Here is an 18,081-nt window from a genome sequence, read left to right on the forward strand (position 1 = left end):
GTGAAATATGTGCAATTAACTTTTTATTGGTGATGTGATTTAGTAAATCTGTCCGAAGGTTTACTCAAAGGCAACACAGTATTCTTGTTGGATACAACGTAACAGAAGTAATAAATAGTCCAAATAAATTTGTTTCATGTTATTAAAATTAGAGGATCATCTTACAGACTGTTTGTTTTGTTAAAAATAAATGTGACATTGTAAATAAAAAATGATGCATAAAAGTTTTATTTATTTTTTCTTATGAAGCAGGGTTGAGTGATTTAAATCAGTTGATTTAAAAAAAATCATTGATTCACAAAAATCATGATTTTTTAAGATAAAATTTTTTAAAGTTCAAAAGGCTGAGTTTCATGGACATGAAGTTCAGAGTATTTTTATTAGAAAAACAATGAACAAACAAGTATAAATTATAAGTAATCTTACTAAAAGAAAAAAAAATCATATTGTTATTAAATAAATTTAATTGAAAGCGAAGAAAAATATAAAAAAATCATAGTAGCAATTAACATTAAAAAAGAAAGAACTTGCAAAGTATATATATATATATATATATATATATAATATATATATATATATATATATATATATATATATATATATATATATATATATATATATATATATATATATATATATATATATATATATATCTGAAACGAGATTACCTTTCAATGAAATTAAAAATAATAAATTAAATTGGATATGTACCTATTAAGAGTTAAGCTTAGAGAGGTTCAAAAAAAAAAAACTTTTTTTTTAGCTAGAGACACACTATTTTTTTTTTTTTACTTACTAATAGTACTATGCTGTAAAAGTTTTAGTTTCTTACTCAAATTTTAAGAGGGTGCTCAATTTAACATTAGTCGTAGCATGGAAAATGTCACAAATTTGGAAACATTTAATTTCCCCAGTTGTGTTTTTGTAAATATTTTTTTTTTTTTGCAATGTATATGCATATTACTTTTGTATATTATAATATAGTAGCATTGTTTTTTCAGTTCAATGCAATTTTTGACGCCCCTCCCCATACTTACGATGTTTGGGGGAGGGAGTTGAGCACTCTCTTTCAGTTGAAATAAGAAATCAAAATTCTTCCGGTATATTACTATCCACAAGTCGAAAAATATTGAGGGGTATCCTGTTACCTAGGATAGCAGGCTCTGCAAAGATAGTAGGAAAGTGTTGCCAGTTTGCGAACGACCCCTTACCATTCGTCGCTTATCCAAGAATTATAGAAATTCGGCTCATTAGATCGCTGATAACTTTTTAAATTTTAAAAATTGAGGTGGAATTCTTTTTATGAGTTGTAGGATATAGTTGAGCTTTGGATTACAAACATCATAAGTTGCTATCTTTCGCACATGCGCAGTGAAAAATTAATTGCTCTAAACTTTTATATTTCATTACATTTTCAATAATTTAACTTCAAATTTTATTATTATGTTTCTCTAATATGCTGTTAAATACTCTGAAACCTTAGTAACGTTTACTCTGCGTGATATGAGCCGAAAACCTTCAAAAAAAAAAAAAAAAAAAAATTGCATTTTTGAAAGAAATGCTTAGATATCCGTGGGTATAAGAGATACTTTTACAAAAATATAAAAATAAATTTCTGATAGACTTAAACTTATTTCTGAAATTTATAGTTTATTCCCAGCTATTTACAATGAAAATGATCAAAAACCTTTTTTTGCTTTCTCAATTTGTTGCTGGTCCCCTAAATGAAGAGTAGACTCAATTGTTATTGGAAAATGACAGCAGGAGTATACTTTTTATGTGAAAAAAAATTACAGAGCAAATTAATCCTTTATTTCAAGAGAAATCCGTAAAAATGTGATTTTTTGAAAGTGTACCAATACTTTTGGTCATATCGTATATATATATATATATATATATATATATATATATATATATATATATATATATATATATATATATATATAATGTTACAAATTCTGTAAATAGTATTTTTTTTGTGATTAATTTGTTGTAATCTGGCTAAATTAGGCGTTTGTTCCATTATTTTGCATCTAAAATTATCTTAGAAACGTAACCTGTAAATAGCTCCTTGAAATGTACATACAACCCCCTAACATTCGACTGAAGTATACGGTCCTCCCATTTCTGAATGATAAGATCTGTGAATGGAATAAAAAGAAAATACGAGAAGAATTTCGAATTTTGTAAAACTTTCCAAAGCAGTATAAAAAGCCAAGTGGCATTCGAAGGAGGGTCAGTTATGCTTTTAGCTGTCTGAGATTCGTCTAAGCGTTGCTCTGTTTATTGCGAGGCATTTCGCTGTGTTTTTGCGTATTTGGATGTAAATACGTGTGCCATCGTTGAGTATACGGTGTTAATTGATATTTGCCTAATTGCTAAACTGTCCCTCCACAGAGGAGAACCTCTATTCCCTCGCTCCACCCTAATGTCACCAAAGAGAGTTTTAAACTATTTTTTGGGCATCAATTTCGAAAAATTTCTACAGAGCTGCTTAACTGCATTTTTCTTTCTTGCTTAAGCAAATAGAGTGAAATTAGGGGACCAGTGTGGAACTCCGCACTGTGCTTTAAATCTTTTCATGTGGCATTCCACTCTTTAAAAATTTCAAGGAAAGGATATTATGAAGAATAAACAAAAGTAAACGGATGTTGGCACAAAAGAAGGCATGTAATTTGAAGACATCAGTAACAAAACCCCTGTAAATACAATGTTCGTAGTGAAAATGTGACCATTGCTCACTTTTTAGTTGTACGAATCGTCAGTGCAAACATAAATATCGTTAAAAAATTTTATTCGTGAAAAAGCAGTAACTGTGCATGTGAAAAAACGGGTTGTGGCAAATACAATCGTACCTATGTGAACGTCTGACGGAAACAAAACAAAACATTAAAACGATATTTATTAGTACGGATTCGAATTGACGCCATTCTGATCATCAGCAAGACACCTTAAACAACCGAACAAAAATGTCTTCGTTTTCGAATGGTATTCCTTGAAACAATGTGAAATAAAAAAAAACAGCAAAAAAACTTTTGACAAAAGAAGAAAAGTTAAAAAAAAAAAAAAAAAAAGGCCATGGGTCTATGTTTTGTCATTAGCCAGCACGAAATGCTTAAAAATTATTCGTAAGACATGGAAAATGGGTTAGGAAAAAGGAAGATCTCGCGTAGTGACAGAAAAAAACAGGCTAGAGAAATAACAAATAGTATAATAATATTAAAAAGAAGTGTTTTTATTTTTGAAAATTTATATAATATCCCATAGTAGGCTATTTTAACCGTTCACTGTAAAAACGTTTCATAAACGTTTCTGGAAATTAATGGGCAGCTGATATGCATAAATTCTACCCGTAAAATATCTTACAAAAACCAGGAATGTTTTCTGCTGAAAGTTCTTCCTGAAATTCCTGAAATTATTCTTGAATCTTTCTGAAGAATATGGATGTCTCACCGGTTAAAGCCAGTCTATAGCCTTCAAGGGAAATTTGGTAGTTATGATACAATTTATTAGAATCTTCCAGACTTACTAAGTAAGCTCAAAAAGCATAGATGCACACATTACCAGAGCGCTAAGGCGGAATTGCAAGTAAGATGCCCAATCCCTCCTGCAATACTTGCTTTGAGAAATTATAGTTATCCAGGGCCTTACTCGCTCTCATTAGGAGCTTAGTCATCCCGGATGGGCCGCAATCGAACTGAAGACGATAAACTTGATAAATGCACACAGTTAATCCTCAAATTGGTAGTTAAATATATTTTTACACCTGTGAGTAATCCGCATTCGTAAACTAGAAGGACTTCAGGAATTTCTTTTTGCAAAGACACTTGATTTTTGGAGAAATAGGTGAAAACCCATGAAATCCCGCAACGTTTCACGGATATAATCAGTAACGTTTTGGATTTTTTTTACGGTTTTATGGCTTGACTGTCAGCAGATGCTTTCCTCTTAATCGAGCAGTTAAAAAACAAAATCAAAATCAGTTGAATTGAGTCCGTTTTTTAAGAGTAATTTTTCAAACGTAGACAAAATGCAATTGTTTGTTTAGTTTTCGCTCAAAGCAGAGGGGAAGAAAATGACATCTTACTTATGAAGTTGATTATAATTTTAATTAAGTTAATTATTATAGTAATTTATTCGTAATCTAATAAATAGTTAAAGGTTTACTGGATGAAACACGTAATTTCAATTTGTGGTATTTTTTTTTTTTATTTATACAAAAGGTCGAACACTTCTAAAAGAAAAATCTACATTTCAGCATACAAAGAAAAAGTTTTTCTGCACACAAAAGATTCCCTTGAGGTTGGAATTTTTATATCCAATCTTTTTTTTTAATGCTTACATTACGCTGAGTTTTCGGAACGGAGTCGAAGCTTAAACAAAAAGAAAGAAAAACTCTTCGATTAACAGCGATGATTTTCTGAATAATAACTGTAACCTTCATAAAGGAGTCGAAACACCCAGGAGCTTTCCCACCGCATTTATTTTCTGGCTTTACTTGTGTTATCTATTGTATGTTATAGTTACATGTACTGCGTGATATTAATTTAAATTAGCTATAGTGGCAGATATCTCGGGTAGGGCCGTATATCGATTTATCAATTTAACCGAACAACCAAGGCCGTATCCAGAAAATTTTTTCGGGAGGGGCCCTGATTAGCACATTGCCCTAACGCACACACATATATAGTATACATAGATACACCAAACGCATAAAAATGTTAACATAGAAGACTTTTTGTCTCGATTTTTAATGATTCCACTGTTTGGACTGTTGTTATTTTATTTTAATTTCTTATTATTTTTCTTATTCACCTTGTAGTGGTAAGGATAACAGGAGAGTGTCCCTTTAAGTCGGATGTAGAACATCCATAATTTCAGGGGGTCCGGGGGTTTTCCCCCGAGAAATTTTTGAAAAAAAAATCTGTATTTTGAGGCCTTATACTAGGTAATTGAGACTACAAAAATATGAAAAAAAAAAAAAGGCAAAGTCTTTCAAAAGTTATACATTCTTTTGCAAATCAAAATCAAGCACAATAAAAATTGCTTGCTCGACAAATCATGGAAATTAATGAACAGAGAGGAAAAACGAGAGAGGAGAAAAGAGAAGCACCCCGTCATCTGCTCATATCGGCTTTTAGTGAAGTTTGTTTTTGATCACTAACCGTACTCCCATTTTTTGTTTCATTTAATGCCCTGCAGTATGAAAATTCTACAAAATAGTTTAAAAGAAATGGTGCAGACATTCAGAAAATAAGAACAGAAGAGTAATATTCTGGCCATTTGGACAATTCATACTTTATTTTCTTGTGAAGATACAAAATTGAAGAACTTTTCAAGGAATTTCAAAAATTTAAATAATTTTCAAAGACTCTCGAACAGTTGAAATTATTTGAAGCTCTTTATTTACACTTTTCAGAAGTTGATTGCACAGTCTTACAAAATGATTATAACTTTGTAAGACACACCCGTTTTAAGTTAAAAAATAAATGCAAAGAAATATTTCTCGAATCAAACTTTTTTTTTTTTCAATCACGCAGAAAATGAAAGAAAGTAGAGAAAGTGGTTTTTTTTTTTTTTCTCATACTTAAGGTATTGCAGTATGCAGTTACTTAACAGTATGCAGTAGAGGTAAGAAAAAAAAAAAAAAAAACAAGCAATAACAAAAGAACTTCCATGATACTGAATTCGGCATTAAATAAATGCAAGACTTGAAACATATCAGTCACAAAAATGATCCTGAAATTTATGCTACAAAAACGCGAGCATCGTGATTTTTGCATTTTTTACTCAGGATGTATCAAGGAGCTGAATTTGGCATATTTTGGTAACAAGATACTCGCCTAATCGGAAACTAGGGGTCCAGCCTTTGGGAGTCCCCGGCTCGAAATCAGTACAGTGTAAGTTTTATAAGAGTTATAGGGGGAAGACGGCAGGGTCGTGCACAGAGGGGAGAAGGGACACCTGTTGGCCCGGGTCCGAGCTTAAAGGGGACCCAATATTTTTAAACCTAGGGTTGAAAATATGGGTAAACAATATGGATTGGGCCCAAAAAAGACATTTGTGACAGCCCCAAAATTTCTGTGCACGCCCCTGGAGGAGGAAGTGCACAGATGTCAGTTTGGTAGACTTGAAAAACAACGAACTGACAAAGGGCCTGCCTTAGACCTGGACTGCCCTGAATTGAATTGGGAAAGAGAGCAGGAAGTCCTAATTAAAGATCTGAGTTTCAAGTGTGCCTTGCGGCTAAAGAGAACTAGAACTGCTTTTTCTGTATTTCTTCAAAATATTATAAATTTTAAATAATAGCAAAATTAAGAATAAAAAAAAACTTTCTTATTTTAATTTTCTGGCATTAGGAATTTAAAAAAAAATTAAAAAAAAAAATTCTGTTTTACGGTACAAAACATTTTGGGTTTCGGGGGGGGGCGTGTCAGCCCCCCCCCTCTGAATACGGCCCTGCGAACAACTCACTCCGGTGCTTTTAAGCTTTATTTATAAAAAAACAGGTGAATTGCTTTTTTTTTTCCTTTCGTCGAAAGCGGCTAAAAAATTGTAAAATTGTATTAGAATTTTAATGAAAAAAAAAATCTGCACAAAAACTACAGGCGGCATCAAAGTTTTGCAACATCAAGGAGCGTTCTCGTCTATAATTCATGTTATTGCCTTACGTGTGTTCTTTATTGTATGTTAAGTGTACATGCAACGCGTAATAATATATTGGTCTGGTTTTTTGATACCGGCGGCGGATTGTCCGAACAAGGCCCGAACGCTGGTAGAGGGTTATCAGCCGAATGAAATACCGATTGAACTACTCAGCTCAGTCGGTAAGAAAGCAAGGATTAATTTACCCGATCAAATCAGTCCAGTCCTTTCAAAATTTCTTTATAATGAACAGGCCAAATGTGAGATTTTTTCGCCGAAAGTAGTTGGGAAAATTGGAAAATTAAATCTGAATTCTGCTGATGAAAAAAAAAACATTTAAACGAAAATTTCCGTCCCAGATACGATTTTGCCACCTACTCGTTAAACACAACGCTCCGCCCTACCAAGCAAATTCCTAACCTAAGCTTTCGAGTGCTATTCATTGTATTAATATGTAATACAAAAAGAAAAAAAAATGTTTTTTTTGACCGAAAAGATTTTTAGACCGTAGCAAATAAGTTCTCGCGCACCGACAGAAAAGCGATCATATATTAAAAATGAGAATTTTAATTTTTTAATTTATACAAATTGACATAGCAGGCTGCTTGAACCGTTATAATTTAGATGGCAGCACGGGTTCATCATTTAAATGAATGAGTTAAACTATGTACGTTTTTTAAGCGTAGCTTTTCGAATGTAGTCAAAATGAGACTGGCTATTTATTTTTTTCAGAAAGCAGAAGGAAAATAAATGACATCTTACTCATGAAATTGATAGTAATTTTTATTTTTTCCTTCACATTTTCATACATATGCATATCTTAACTGAATAAAAAGCGTAATTTCAATTTATGTTAGCATTTTTTTTTATTTATACAAATGCTCAAAAACTCATTAGCAGAACCTGCATTGCAGTATGCAAAAAAAAAAAAAAAAAGGCACAAAAAATTATTCCCTTGAGGTCTGAAACCTTACTTCTATAAATGCAAACATTATACTTTTTTTTTTTCTAAACGGAGCCAAAACTTCGGGGGGGGGGGGGAAGGATTCTCGAATCAGAGTCAATTTATCTGCAGGCTGGATCAGGTCTTCGCAACAGCAAGGAGCGTTTCCATCACATTTATTTTATTACCTCACTTGTGTTATTTACTATTTTCAAGTGCTCATGCAATGCGCGATATTTGTCTAACTTCTTGATGCAGATCATCCGGGCCAGGCCCGAACACTCGTTCTTCTTGTTACCATTCGAACGCTCTGCCGATCGAGGTATTCAGCTCTGTCGGTCACACAGCGCAAGTTAAACTTATAAATTTAACCGAAAACCTCAGTCCGGTTCCATGAAACAAGTTTTTTGACAGAAAAAAAAAATTAGACCGTGGGTCTATTTTTCGTCATTAGACTGCACGATAAGCTTTAAAACGAGGTGTAAATCAAAGAAATCGATCGAGAATTGAAGAAGATCTCGCGTAGAAACAAAAAAAAGTCTACAGAAATAATATATAAGGATGGTGGTTCTCGAGACTTGATTTGCAAAAGATTTCCGGGGTCGGAACACCTCCCCCACTTCCCTTGTGTAACGTCACCAAATATAACTGAAAAATAATAGTTTAATTTTAAGGGGACCAGGTAAGTCCTATCTCCAACATGTTTAATTCACCAACTTTAAGTACCTTTTTCTCAGAAATGGTGAAAGATAGGGTTATGAAACATTTACGGATGTAAAATAACATGTTTTACATGCTACTTTAGCACGTCATTTTCTAAGTGAAAATAATTTTTTTCTTTTAATTTTTTACTCAACATCACTAATAAATTGGCTTTTTTGATAATTTTTCACTCTGAAAAATGAATGTTTTCAATATATCATCAAATCCTAGTGTTAAAGTACTAAATAATAAAGTATATGCTATAAAAAATTGAGTCTGCACGTTTGAAAGCTATTGAGAATAAAGGGACATGAACTTGAAAATTTCATGTTTCCAGAAAAATGCATTTAAAGATTTTATTCATGTTTTAAATAGGTTTCTTTGGAGGTTTTCAAGACTCATGTTTCGTGGCGTTGTAGAAACAAGTTAACTATATATATTTTAGTGAATCATAACTTACTAAAGTTAAGTATGTGTGCATAATACATGATACACAGGAACTATCAATTCCAAAAGTGCAAAGAACGAAATTCCAAAAATAAAAATATATTGATCGCAACTATTTTTGTAGTTTGTAGGTAATTTTTTTTCCTTCGCTTTTTTTAAGCGAAGAACGAAATAAACAATTACAAACTACAAAAATAGCTGCATTCAATATAACTGCTGCCAATACTAACAAAAATAATAAAAGTGTAACAAAGATAACACTGGCCAACACATATTTTGGTGCCGGGGTATTTGGGGTTGATTTCATATGAATTTGATGCCATGAATTCAAAATATGGCATTAGTTTTTGCCTAGGAGCTCGAATTTCTGAGATATAACATTTTACTGAAATATACGTTACTCTATTTACAGTTATATCTGCGGATAAAATAAATATACTAAACACGGATTTTTTATTATCAAATTTAAAAAATATTATATTTGTATATAATAATAAATATATACAAATACAACATACTAATTATACATAGTAAAATAATGATATATTACAAAGATAGAGGAAAAAATCATCGATGAAACCAACTACTCACTGAACACTTCAGAAGCTTCTTTTCCGTGACATTTTTGAATGTTTATATAATCAATAAAGATAGAGGGAAAAGTACTCAATGAAGCTAGCTACTCATTGAACGCTTTGGAAGCTTCTTTTCCGTGATATTCTTGAATGTATTTTGGGACAGTCCCTTTTTAAATTCCAGCAGTAATCTGTCATCATGTGTGTATCCCATCTTCATTGGTAGCAGTCCTCCATAGTTTTAATATCCTGGCGAAATCTTTCACCCGTTTCCTCAGTGGTGTCTCCTAAAATTGTCAGGAAAACGGTCTAAGTGCACCTTAATGCTCATGTTACACCCAAGGGATTTGAAACTGTTAAGCATCTCGTTTACCAGCTCAACAGTTTTCAGCTCTGTGTTTGCACAGAAAATTTCGGACAACTGCCACAAATGAAGTCCAGGCTTTTCGCTCAGCCTCATTCATCGAATTTACGAAGGCAGGATCCTTAAGTGGTTGTCTTATTTGTGGGCCATCAAATATTCCTGCTTTAATTTTTTCCGTACTCAACTGAGGCATTTTTTCCCCTATACATGCAAAGCACGATCCGTTCTTATCAAGAGCCTTTACAAATTGCTTCATAAGGCTCAGTTTGATATGCAGTGGAGGAAAGATGATTTTCTCTCGTGCAACTAAGGGGTTATTTATGATATTCTTTTTCCCAACGTCCATGTTTTCTCTTTGAGGCCACTCTTTTCTGACCCAGTGGTGTGTTTTGTCTCTGATATCCCAGAGGCGCAAGAAGCAAGGATATTTGGTGTGGGCACTTTGCTGTTCGAGGAGAAAGTTTACCATTTTCAAGTCCACACAAATCACCTATTGATGCTCATGATACTTTATCTTCTCCAAGACGAAACCTATGGTGTTATATTCTTTTTTCATTTTCGTTGAGTGGGCAATTGGTATGGAACCATATTTGTTCCCATTGTGTAGAAGGACACATTTCAAACTTCGCTTTGAGCTGTCAATAAATAGGCGCTAATCATCTGGAAAATATCCAGGAAGAGACATTTTTCCCCAGGAGCCCTTTAATTTCTTTACAAAATACAAGATTGTCTTCTTGAGAGAAGAAGGGTACACTGTTAAAAAAAACCTGAAAGTTCAGGTAGTTTTCAGACTGATTTTAACAGAATATTTCCGTAATGCTTCAAAACGTATTTTTTCCTTACAACAACGTAAACATCCCGACGAAAACGGAATTTTTCCATTTCTAGGGTTGCCGCTCTGCTGTACTTTGCTTTGATTAGTCTTCAAGTCATGATAAACATCCCTTATTGATAGTGCTTATTAATCGCACTGTTACATTTTGCTAATTAAAAGCATATTTAGAATAACAACTCGAATGCTGTAGACAAAATAGATAGCTTGCTATTTCATGTCTGGAGAGTAATATACTCGTTATGTCGAAATTGTTTATACGCCTTTTAGCTTTGTAGGTTTGGAAAAATGTTCGCGCCATTTTTAGACTGGCAGATGTGTTTTGATCGCCCTGATGATTTGATGTGGGTTTTACTGAGTCAGTATTAGAATATTATTGCGGTGTATTATTTTGCTCAATACTTCGAACAATTCTATTCGTTAGTCATATTGTGCGTTCTAGCCGTGAGAATAGTTTTAGGATCCCGTGTTATCCATTTAAAATAAAGGCTATTGGATTACTTGTATCCAGATGCAATGGAGACACTTAAATTTAGCACCGCTGGTCACATGTAAGTATTGTTGAATATCTTTGTACATGTTAAAATACAAATGTATTTTTTTTGTTAATATGCATTTGATAAAATTCCGATGGTAGCTGATTTAGAATTTATAGAACTATTATAAAGTTACTGTTTTTGCTCTAACGCGTTGTATTCTTGAAAATCATTAAAACGTTAAATGCCAACATTTCGTATCAACCGAAGATTATCGTAGTGTGCGAGCAAGATAGAAAAAAATCACTCAGTTTTTTTTTTTTTGACAGATTGAAAGTAAACATTTTGAATCTCCAAATAAAAGTATTTCTTGCTGTTAAATTTTTTGCGAAAAGGCATAGCAGATTGTTAATCTTTGAAAATATAATTTTGACAAGAGTAAGTTTTCTTGATTACTTAGAAATCTGGAAACATTCATTACTCCTTTCGGGATTTCATTTATAATAAAAAATATAAATTATTTATTTCCTTAGGATCTCATCCAACAACTTATTTGAGATTATTGCAAGTTTCTTGTAAAAACATTTCGGGTAAAACGAACTGATGCCTGAACTGCACTGTTAAAAAAAACCTGAAAGTTCAGGTAGTTTTCTGACTGATTTTAACAGAATATTTCCGTAATGCTTCAAAACGTATTTTTTCCTTCAAAAAACAGAAATATCACGAAAGGAAGTAACGAAAACAGAATTTTTCCATTTCTAGGGTTGCCGCTGTGCTGTACTTTGTTAGTATCCTGATTAGCCTTCAAGTTATGACAAACATTGCTTTTTGATAGTGCTTATTAAATCGCACTGTTACATTTTTTAATTAAAAGCTTATTTAGAATAACAACTCAGACGTCGAAGACAAAATAGATAGCTTGCTATTTCATGTCTGGAAAGTAATATACTCGTATGTCGAAATTGTTTTTACGCCTTTGGACTTTGTAAGTTTGGAAAAATGTTTGCGCCATTTTCAGACAGGCAGCTGTGTTTTGATCGCCCTGGTGATTTGATGTAGGTTTTACAGAGTCAGTTTTAGAATATTATTGCGGTGTATTATTTTGCTCAATACTTCGAACAATTCTGTTCGTTAGTCATATTGTGTGTTCTAGCGGTGAGAATAGTTTTAGAATCTCGTGTTATCCATTTAAAATAAAGGCTATTGGATTACTTGTGTACAGACGCAATGGAGACACTTAAACTTAGCACCGCTGGTCACATGTAAGTATTGTAGAATATCTTTGTACATGTTAATATACAAATGTATTTTTCTTGTTAATATGCATTTGATAGAATTCCGATGGTAGCTGATTTAGAATTTATAGAACTATTATAAAGTTACTGTTTTTGCTCTAACGCGTTGTATTCTTGAAAGTCATTAAAACGTTAAATGCCAACATTTCGTATCAACCGGAGATTATCGTGGTGTGAGAGCAAGACAGAAAAAAGTCACTCAGTTTTTTTTTTTTTTTTTTTTTTTTGACGGATTGAAAGTAAACATTTTGAATCTCTAAATAAAAGTATGTTTTGCTGTTATATTTTTTGCGAAAAGGCATAGCAGATTGTTAATCTTTGAAAATACAATTACAATTTTGACAAGAATAAGTTTTCTTGACTACTTAGAAATCTGGAAACATTCATTACTCCTTTCGGGATTTCATTTATAATAAAAAATATAAATTATTTAATTTATTTCCTTAGGATCTCATCCAACAACTTATTTGAGATTATTGCAAGTTTCTTTTTAAAACATTTCGGGTAAAACGAACTGATTGATATGTTTAGCCTAACTATAATGCTTATGCACTAAAAATCTATGTTTCTATTCCAATGAGTGAAAAATGCGGATATCACCGGGGGGGGGGGGGGTATACATCATCTGAGCAAAAAATTCTTCACGTGTATGTCAATGATTCTGTTTTTAAACACAGTAAATTGGTATGCGGTACCCTCCATCAGGTATATTATTCCAAGATAAAGTCAACCGGTTTTTAATGGTATTTTATTTGACTCATTCTGCAAAAAAAATATTCTATTTTTCATGTATGCTTTTCCATGCCATGCCAGAATATGTACGAGGAGATGTGAAAGGAAATATCGAGCAGTATCAGCATCAAAAATTGGTGTTATATTCAAATCCACTAATTTCCTTGCTGGTACTTTTCGATTATTTTTATTCATCTGAAGGTGCAAATTTCAAGATAGATGCTTGAAAGGTAAGTTATCAAGCAAAAATTTCACTTAAAATATATTTAAGTAATAAATACAAATTAAAAAAATAATAGTTTCTGAATGGTTAACTATTTTTATAATATATATTATTTTAAACATAGGATAGAAAAACGAGAATGAAATTTCAGTAAAATATGTAAAAATGAGAAACGAAAAAATAGCGCAACGAAAAATCAAGAACCGAAAGTTCTGCAAAGATACAGAAAATTTAAAAACTGAAAAATAGATGAACGAAAAATTTAAAAACGGAAAAATAGATCAACGGAAAGAAGAGAAATGGAATTTTCGTTAAATCACGGAAAATTTATAAATGGAAGAACAGAACTAAACGGAGAAATGAGAAATGGAACTTCTGTTAAGTCACGGAAAATAATTTAACGGAAACGTAATATTTACGGCAACTTTGCTGCTGGTACTTTATCCGTTATTTTCAGGAAATTTTTTTAACAGTGTAGAAAACCCTTTTCTCTTGTATGGTAAAAGGAGATTTTGGTTCCTTGTTCCAGCAAATGTTTGTCGTTAAACCTGGATGCCAGTCATTCAGCAGCTTCTTTCGACAGGTTGAGATCTCTGGTGAGGTCATTTAGCTGATCCTGGTTGAAAGGTTGAGGAATTAATGACATGCCCTCATAATCACTGTCACCTTCATTATTATCAGAAGGGTGATCAGAGGCACAATATTCGTCCTCATTGAGCTCTCGTAGCTGATGAAACATTGGAATCGGCACTTCCTCTGAGTGAAGGACCAGGCGTCTTGCAGAGAGTAAATCAGGACACTTGCTATGATTGTTTCGATTGATTCCAGCAATATTTACTAGGCAGAAATAACAGTCATCGAAGTGGTTCTTGGGTTCTCTCCAAACCATTGGTACGCCAAATTTCAGACTTTTTCTTTTCCCGGTAGTCCACTGTCGTAAATGTTCTGTACAAGTTTTACATACCTAATGCGGTGCACAGGATTTATCCTGATCACCAAGACCAACACCAAAGTATCCAAGATAAGCTCTCTTTACAAAGTCACTAACAGGTTTTCTGTTTTCTTTTAACGTGTATTCCCGCACATATAGCAAAACACATCCAGATGATTTACACAACTTTTACTTGAACTCATTTTATTTCTTTTAAACAACCCAATTACAACAATCTACAACTTAGTACGTTTTAGAAACTTTATAACAACTCTTTCCTAAACACAAATATTACGAGAGGTCGAGAAGTCACAGCGAGAACTCACAAACCGAAACTAACCTCAACTCACATTGCAGGGTTAAAGGTCACTTTACGGACAGACCATCTAGTGGATTTTCCTATAACTATCACATATACAATCCTTGTATACGTCATTTAGAACTGCACATTTCCTGAAGAACAGCACGTTAAAAAAACATTTAACTAAAAAACTAGAGCTGATAGAGAAAAAATGATTTCATATTTAGATTCAGCGGCCGAAATATAGCTTGAATTAGTTATAAAATCCTAGGCACCAAAAAAAAAAAATTTCTTTTTGTTGGCCTATGTAATATTATAATTAAGAGCAACTGCTATGGAGCTATGACAGAAAAGAGATTTGTTTACATAGGAAAGTGGTTTGTTTACATTTATCGGCCCCATTAATGAGCCAATACATTGTGAATGATTTTGAAAGAATAAAAAGTTCTGATACTTTTGCGTTTTGGAAAAACGAGTATGACGCATCGTTGGAAAGATAACAGTTCACACTTTTTAGTGATATTAAAAAGTAAAAATCGAATTTTCGGTCGAAATTGGCTTTTTTTAAACTACAAATTAATTTTACCTTTTATTGAGGAATACATGTCTGGGATTTCAAATGTATTCACACAAAAATTTATTAATCTTATTTTTAGAAATTAAAACAACTGTCAATAATTTTTTTTTAATTAGAAATATTTTTAATTTTTGTACGGGGGGGGGGGGGAGCTGCTCAACCTTGCCCCCTCGTGAACACCCTCATGCGTAGAGCTGGCTATTGCCATCCCTGTCGAACGAATATTTTAAAGCGCTAACTCTTTCATTCTAAGCAATCTTTAACACCTGGCAACCCCCACTTACGGCCATTTTTGCATAGGCCTTAGTTTATCACGTTCAGAAAAAAAAAAAAAAAATTAGTTTTAATTTGATATATAAATGATGACTATACTTTTTATGAGTGCATAAATGTGCACCAATAGTACCCGTTTACATGTGGCTGCGAATAGGTTGCGGCCAGTTGCGCAACGGCAACCATTACTTTTCAAATTCTTTAGGTATATTTATTTGAAATAGAGTGTAGTTTATTTTAATAACAAATGCGTCATTTTTACACCAAAATGTCAAACAATATTAATTTGATAAAAAATACTTGCGGGCACTTCTTGCTAGGCAACCTAGCCAAAACACATTGCCCCTTTCATAATGTAATATAAAAATTTGATTTTGACTTTATACTCGATGAGTGCAGAATTCTGCAGCCGGATCTCGTACTATTCTGAGAAAGCTCGAAATACTCGAATTGGGCCATTGGTTGATGAGCATGGAAACAAGACACAAACTGTTATACAGCTTGAGGATTTTGTGTTTTCTAGGGAGGAGGTTCTATTTCATTTGAAAAAAGAATTAAAGCAACTAAAGCTCTGGGATCAGATAATATTTATCCAAAAATTTTAGTTGAATGTGCAGAGGAATTAGTGGATGATATTTCAAATATTTTCAATGCTTCTTATAACTCGGGGAGAGTGCCAGAGGACTGGAAGCTAGCTAACATAACGCCACCATTCAAGAAAGGGCCAAAAGGTGATGCAAGGGAATTATAGACCTGTAAGTCTGACTTCAGTGGTCTGTAAGATTTTTGAAACTTTGATCAAAATTTAAATTATGAATTTCTTAGAGACTAATAGTCTGTTAACTATTAGTTCAGGAAAGATAAATCGTGTGCTACTAATTTATTGCATTTCTATGACAAAGTTACCTTGGCTTTAGATAACAAAAAGTGTGTGGATGTTGTTTATATTGATTTTCAAAAAGCTTTTAATAAGGTAGTGCATGTTGCTCTTCTGAGCACACTAGCTGATACAGGAAGAGGATGAAAAATTTTACTTTGGGTTAGGAATTGGCTGACTGGAAGGAAAAGAGTAGTTGTTAGGGGAAATCATTCTAAATGGAGTGATGTTTTAAACGGGGTTCCTCAGGGATCAGTTTTAGGGTTTCTTCGGTTTATTATTTTTATAAATGAGATTGATGAAAATATTTCTGAAAACAAATTGTTTTGCTGATGATGTAAAAGTTATGGGGAATTGTAGGGAATGAAGAACAAGTAAAACAGCTGCAAGAGGATTTAGATCATATTACTAAGTGGGCGGATAAGTGGGGTATAGCAGTTAATGTAGGGGAATGTCAAGTGCTACACTTAGGTCATGGAAATAAGAGTACAAGTTATTATTTACAGGGTTTGGACATTAGTCGGGCAGAAAACGTTATTGATCTGGGTATGTTAATAAATCAGGATTTCATGTTTAGTCAACAGTGCAGCATTGCAAGTAACTAAGTCTACAGAATGCTTGGGTTATCAATAGATATATTTTAAACAAATCTAAGAAGGTCCTTCTGCCTTTATACAGGAGTTTACTAAGACCTCATTTGGAGTATGCTGTTCAGTTTTGGTCTCATCTCAGGAAAGATATTTCTGTATTGGAAAGGGTTCAAACAAGGATTATTAGACTAGTAAGGAGGCTTTCAGACTTAGACTATGATAACAGAGCCCGATCATCTTGACATTGGACATGGGGCACATTTCTATTTCAGGGCACCTCTAGGGCCCGACTAAGATTTTTTAAGACACTGGGCACGAAATTCATTTTATGAACCCCTCCCCCCCCCCCCTATCCTGCTTTTTTTATATGTTGAAAAGCAATAAAATATTTTGAAACTTGTGTTTTTACACAACCATACTAAATTTGGTGGTACCACAATATAATGCATACATTTAAAAAGTAGAAAAGATATAGTAGCATAAGATAAATATATAAAATGTGGTTAAACTTTGCCTGTTGCAGTAAAACATAAATACCAAAATTATCTATGATATAACTTTTAATAGTAAATACAGACTAAATTTGGAGTGGTTTTCTGATATGCAAAGACATTTTGAAGGGGAATTTTTATCAACAAATAGATTTTTTTCCTAGTTTCGGCATTTGCAAAACTATCAATGATATCATTGTACTCTAGATTCTGAGTGAAATCATTATTTTTAATTAGCATGATAAATTAAGGGGATCTTGGGCCCCCTGAAATCTAAGAGGAGGGGCCTGTGCCCCACATGCCCCTGCGGTAATCAGGCTCTGTAATGATAACAGACTTAATAGGATTAATATGTATAGCATGGAGCAAAGGAGAGTCAGAGGGGATAATAATTCAGTTGTTTAAATTTATCAAAATGAAAGACGTTAATGGGTTAAATTTTTCTGCGGAAAGCAGGAAGAGGGGTAATTTTTTCAAGCTATTCAAATCTCAGGCTAATCTGGAAATAAGGAAAAATTACTTCTTTAGTAGGGTCGTGGGTACTTAGAACAGATTACCGGAAGAGGCAATAATTAGCAAGGGGGTTGATAGCTTTAAGAGGGCCATTGATCTTCATTGGGGACTTATAAACTGACTAGGACCAGCCTAGCTGGGCCTAGAACCTGTTGCTGGTTGTCACATTTGTATTTGTGTGCTTCAAAGTGTTCTAAAAAAGGGGACACATGTCCAAGTTCAAAAAGTGCTCAAACAGTGTCCGAAGACTACTTTGCAAAACAAAATACAAAAGCTGCCTAGATTTTGAAATTG

Source organism: Uloborus diversus, chromosome 3 (assembly GCF_026930045.1).
Source record: "Uloborus diversus isolate 005 chromosome 3, Udiv.v.3.1, whole genome shotgun sequence".
In the NCBI taxonomy this organism is placed as follows: domain Eukaryota; kingdom Metazoa; phylum Arthropoda; class Arachnida; order Araneae; family Uloboridae; genus Uloborus; species Uloborus diversus.